The 6000-nt window shown below is 43.7% G+C and overlaps 1 protein-coding gene across 50 annotated transcripts in view; it reads right to left on the reverse strand.

Moving 5' to 3' along the window:
* The window catches only part of LOC110497456 (sorbin and SH3 domain-containing protein 2), an 83043-nt gene extending 78046 nt beyond the window's left edge, over positions 1-4997 (reverse strand). For 48 of the 50 annotated variants that reach the window (XM_090210668.1, XM_090210666.1, XM_090210659.1 and 45 more), the window contains exon 1: positions 4326-4949. The gene's annotated coding sequence lies outside the window, so the exon portion shown is untranslated. Of the gene's footprint in view, positions 1-4325 lie in introns of all 50 variants that reach the window. The other 2 variants (XM_090210633.1, XM_090210630.1) reach the window with 1 other exon arrangement.
* Positions 4998-6000: the final 1003 nt, after the last annotated feature.

The raw sequence follows: 6000 nt of genomic DNA on the forward strand, positions 1-6000 counted from the left end.
TTTTCAAAGTCATAACTGACACCCCATTCTTTCTGCAGACATCTTTGAATCTTTAAATCGGAGAAGATATTTCGTAACGTTTTTGGAAAACACGTACAAATAAAACAGATTTAATGAAATTATTTGCATCTGCACAGTCCTTCAAGTAAATGTGTTTTTATAAAATGGAAAATTGTTAAAAGTGCATTGAGTTGTATGGTTTGTTAAACTTTGACATTAATGGTTTTGCATAGATTTTAAGTAAACAATCTGAGTTTCAGCGCAATTCTATTTCCATGGAATTGCCCTCCATTGGATACACACTGCAGATGTCTACAGCTGATTGGACGGATCCCTTCTTCCTGCTTCCTCTGTCACACTATAGACTCTCAAATCCTTGCATCCCATCTCCTTTTGGAACAGAATGCAGCCCGTTAGGATTCTTATTTGGATCCCCATTAGCTGTTGAGGAAGCAGCAGCCATTCTTCCTGGGGTCCACATCAAAAACACAGAACATTAAAAAAAAATGGACAACAGCGACACAAATTCAAACTAAGAACACTATGAATATTTAAAAAACCAGACGAGAGGCCATTCTCCACTGATCTAGCCTTGTGTGACTATGTAATCCCACTATAGCTAATCAGGCTCAGGGCAAAAGGGCAACTCTGAGCTGCTTACTCTGAGGGAAGCCATAGAGTCCATGGCATGCAACCTTCCAACTTCACTTCTCCATCATTTTGAAGAATTCGCAATTACCGTGTCATGTAGTCGTTTTACTTACTTTAGTTAAATTCACTGACTAAATCATAGTAAGTAGGAGCGTCCGCCAAATGACTCAAATTAAAATGTAGACTGATGGCAAACACGGTAGATAGTTGGAAGGGCTACTAAGATGAACGTCTCTGTGGAAAACTGGCATGGGAAAACTACAGTGCACCTGAATAAAAGGTCATCGAGTTGCTGTATTGGAGATCAGCAAATATGCTCCACAGCCCTTTTATCAAACAGTGTTCTTGAGAAACAGTCCAGGCAAGCATTTCAAAGACAGACCACTTGAGCCACGCCATCAGCTCTTCTTCTAAAGCGGGAAAGAGAGAGAGAGAGAGACAGAGACAAAGGAAGAGTGAATGGGCAAGCAAGGGAAATAGAAAAGGAAGAGAGCTGGAGAGAAGGGGGAACAAAACAGAGCGAGTGAAAACAAGAGCGAGAGGGGACTGTGCGGCCCGGCCCGTTCTGTACTGTCGACAGGAACCGTATGGCATTCTCCAAATCCCAGATGGCCGGCCAAGATCCTGCACCACTCCCCTCTGCTCTCACTCAGTAACTCGAACTAGCAGGTAAGCAGGTGCAGCCACATAGCTGTAGTGGCAGGACACCGTAACACCATCCCTCCCTGGGCCATCAATCAAGTGAAAATGCGATGACTGTCCCATTAACGTATGGTTATATTTAAGCCGTCCCTCCGGAATGTGTATTGGCTAGCTCGTCTTAGTGACATCCATTCAAACGCCAAGTTGCCAACTGTTGATTCCCATTATGAGTTTCATTGGACAAGGTTGGATTTCTCTCTTGTTCACACATGTTACAAAGTAGTTTCCAAATTACACACAACTACTTCCAGAATTACACACAAACCCACACACTAACACTTCTGCAAACACACACACACACACACACACCCTAGACTTGCTCTCAGGTACACTCAGACACGGTATGCGGTTCCCCGTAGTGATAGCATTAGGAAAGGAAAGGAGGGATACCTAGTCAGTTGTACAACTGAATGCCCTAAATTGAAATGTGTCTTCCGCATTTAAACCAACCCCTCTGAATCAGAGAGGTGCGGGGGCCTGCCTTAAATCAACATGCACATCGTCGGCGCTCGGGGAACAGCCTTGATCAAGTGCAGAACGTCATATTTTTACCTTGTCAGCTCGGGGATTCGATCCAGCAACCTTTCGGTTACTGGCCCAACGCTCTAACCTGCTGCCAAACATTACACAATATTATTATTATTTTAAATTGAGCCGGAAGAGAGGCATTGAAATGAGTGTGTGCTTGTACGTGCGTGTCTAACTAATTGACTAGGCCGACAGCAGGAAGTTACTACCGGCCTTTCACTTTTCCTCATTACATCATCCCTTTATTTGTGGGTGGGACCGAGTTACAGTAAAAAAAAAAGGGGATTCAAGCCTCGAACATTTCCTGTCAGATCTGGGATGTCAACTCTGGGCATGAGTGAGCTCACTGAGCTACCGTACGTCTGAGACACAGCGGCTGTGAAAAGAGACTACAGTATTACGGCGGACGTAAATAGCCTACATGACAGTCCAGCTGTTCTATGTGACAGCATTCATTTCACCAACTGAATAGGCCATCAACGTCAAACAAGTCATTTATTTTGTGCTACCGCATATAAATTCAACTTATTAACTCATTTGATACAACACATAAACCAACATCCTATGATCACCTTTAGGCAAATAATTATTCAAATTTTATGACTCATCAATAATTGCCTACTCTGGCATATGTTAAGACTGACTGCCATTGTTGAAGGGCATATTATTGAGTGAAGGAAGTGAAAACTCAGTAATGCCGCAACAATTGGCCAGGGTAATCTTCTTAATGTGCACTAAGCCTTTGATGCCCATGAACTGGGGATGGTGTAATGACACGAGACCATTCTGCTAGAGCCCAGTGAGTGAAGGGTGGTTAATGAGCGTTTGAATCTAAAATAAAGTGATTTTGTTCATCAGTGAAAGAGAGTGGGTGACAACAATGTAAAATCAATTTTATCACTGTGGTTTTAAAATGTTCAAGGCAAGAGGGAAGAAGGGGGCATTATTTGGAGGTATGAAAAACGAGAGAAAATGTAACTTAAATTCGCTCAATGTCTGGTTTTCCAAGTAGGCTATAGTCGTTTCATTCAATATCTCTTATACAAATTACAAAGTAAACATGGATGGGGTTGATTGCTGGCTTGGATAATGGTCACCCAGTCCAGGGTTTCCTAACTCAGGCCTGGGCCCTCCAGCCCCCTGGGAGCATGGGTTGGTTTTTCCGTAGCACTAACACAGCCGATTCAAATAACCAACATCATCAAGCTTTGATGACTTGAATCAGCTGTGTAGTGCTTGTGCAAAAACTAAAATGTACACCTAGAGGCAACCTGGTCTCAAAACATTTCGTATTATTCTGTATGTAAACCCGTGACACTTCATTTAATTAAAGGGAAAGGGGGATACCTAGTCAGATGTACAACTGAATGCCTACAACTGAAATGTGTGTTCCACATTTAACCCAACGTCTCTGAATCAGAGAAGTGCAGTGGTCTGCCTTAAATCAGTATTCCAGGTCTTTCATCAACCGTATGATGTTACGTTTCGTATAGTATCTATTACTTTGTGGATGTTCATCCCCAATTTTGCATGATATGTTACGAATTTGAAAAATGTATTTTATTTTACAAATTCTAGCTAGGTGGCTAACATTAGCTAGGCTAGGGTTTGGCTTAAGATATATGCCCACCCATCATACTTTCGTTTTTGCCTTAAGTAACCATCTGTTTTATGTAACCATAACAAAAGTAACATATTATACTAATTTGAGTGTGCCGGATTTACATTTACTCTGTTACATCTAGTCTATGAGACCAGGCTGCCAGCGGGGGCCCCAGGACCGAGTTTGGGAAACACACAAGCAAGAACAGTGCAACAATGTCATTATTGTATTCAACAAGACATCCACTTTTCTCCTCACAACCCCCGGGCCGGTCTCCACTAATGACAGTTTAATGATGGTCCTTGCCTAATTGTTATGTTAATTAAGGTGGCCAAATATTGGCGCATCAACTCGAGTGCATCCTTTCTTGTTCAAGAAGGTCACGCTAGATTGGGTTACCGTAATCCTTCTTATTCATTGCCAAGAACTGGCAACACCGGTCCACTGGAATGTGATCCAATCGAATTGAAGTCGAGTTATCTAGAAGTTGACAAGGAGAAACTCTCCATAATAAAAGCTCAAATTTGTTGTTCAAATTATGGTGAGTATTTTATAGGCTACAGTAGAGCAAATTAATTTTGCAAAGTAACAACAACCATTCCGCTATGGCAGAGGACATTTAGGCTCGGCATCAGCACTGTTCTTTTCGTGAATGCATTCCCAAAGAAGCAAACCACGATGTTCCATTCCTTTCAACATTGGCAACATTGTAGACTCTGCTCAAGATATTGGATAATAACGCTTTATCATCTTTGACATGAAACTCTGTAGATATACTAGCGACAATATTATCAGATGTGCGCAAATTGCCGTAGCTTGCAGTGGCTGTTACATTGCTTACCTCAAAGCGAACGCGGAGACATCTGAAGAAATTCGCTCTGCAACAAAATACTGTATCAACCTAGTCGACAGGGGCCTGCTTGACCGGAATTAAAGTCCATACAAATCTGATATGAGACGGGAAAATGGACAGCGTCTACCAAGAACAATTCCGAATGACACCGCACACCTGCCTCGACGTCCTCAATTGGCTCGGTCCAATTTCAAATAAGCAAACGCGCATGGACGTTGCTAGTGCACGGTGCGGCGAGGCAACACCCTTTCTCCCGGGTAACTTGCTCTCACTCGGAGCTATGGAGAAAGCATTGCAGTAAAACTGTCCCTTTACTCCTGGCAAAACGCCGTCCCACCACGACAACACCTCTTGACTGAATAGGGGCTGGCTGAAGAGGAGGAGACGAGCGCTCACATTTTTTCCGCATGCTCTGTGCGTCGTTGCTGGGTGCCCCGGATCTGACAGCCCAGGAACAGCTCGCGTTTATCAGATATCCAATCGCTCAAGCCTGCCTCATTGTTTCCCAGGGAAAGGGCGGTTGTATGCGAGGATGATGATGTTATATGTTGTGAGCCCCTCCATGTGCAAAAATGGCCTCGTGCAGTAGGTTACCGGGCAGCCGCGAGCAGCTCATTGGTCCCTCCCGTAGTCATGGCAACGACCGTGGCTCAATTATGTGCTCTTCTGGGAAGATGGGATGGAGATGAGAGATGTGCAGGTCACCTGTAATAGGGCAAAATGCATTCCCCTACCTCTGAGTGTAGTTTGCAAAATACCTTCATGTGCTTTCATCGCAGTGGCCTACATTGAAGCCTTTGGCCTATACAGCCGGATTCTCTGCACTACTGGTTAGGATGCACAAACTGAGTCTGCAGTGTGTGATCCATAGCTAGACTAATATAATACCTGATGATAAAATGCATATCTTGATATTGCAAATGCGTGCGCACACACACACACACATTGTATTACCATGGCTATGAAAGTATACCAACAATATTACAGTACATGTACACACAGTGATTATTGAAACACGATGTAGCCAAACACACACACACACACCACTGAATTATTCAGATGAAGTGTAAAGGGGTTGCCCATGACCCATATAGTGGATGTCCTATGAGGTTTCTGGTCATGGCAGGGGAAAGCACATTGCTTTGAGAGCAGGTTTGACACATGCTGCATTACACACAGTGGACGCCTCATACTCACTACCATAACCTTGGTCACGGTCCAAATGGCTTTGAAAGCTATATGCTCTGAATGAAATGAGATATGATACTCTCTGTGAAACATAGGGCATCATTTGTGTGGAGCGTTTCACAAAATGCCTCCTTGTGCATTGTACATTTGAGAATTTTTTGAGACGAGTGTCTGTGTCCAACCAGCTATCGAAACCCAGGCTTTCCAACCAGCTCTGCCAGCCTTTGATACATCACTCTGGGCCATTCAAGTGATAGAGATGACCTCAACTCCACAGTGGTTATTATTTGACCCTGCTGGTCATCTATGGACATTGGAACATCTTGAAGGACGATCTGGCCGTAATGGCCATGTACTCTTATAATCTCCACCCGGCAGTGCCAGAAAAGGACTGGCCACCCCTCAGAGCCTGGTTCCTCTGTAGGTTTCTGCCTTTCTGGGAAGTTTTTCAGAGCCACCGTGCTTCTACATCTGC

This window comes from Oncorhynchus mykiss, chromosome 19, assembly GCF_057628025.1.
Source record: "Oncorhynchus mykiss isolate SJ-2025 chromosome 19, ASM5762802v1, whole genome shotgun sequence".
NCBI lineage: Eukaryota > Metazoa > Chordata > Actinopteri > Salmoniformes > Salmonidae > Oncorhynchus > Oncorhynchus mykiss.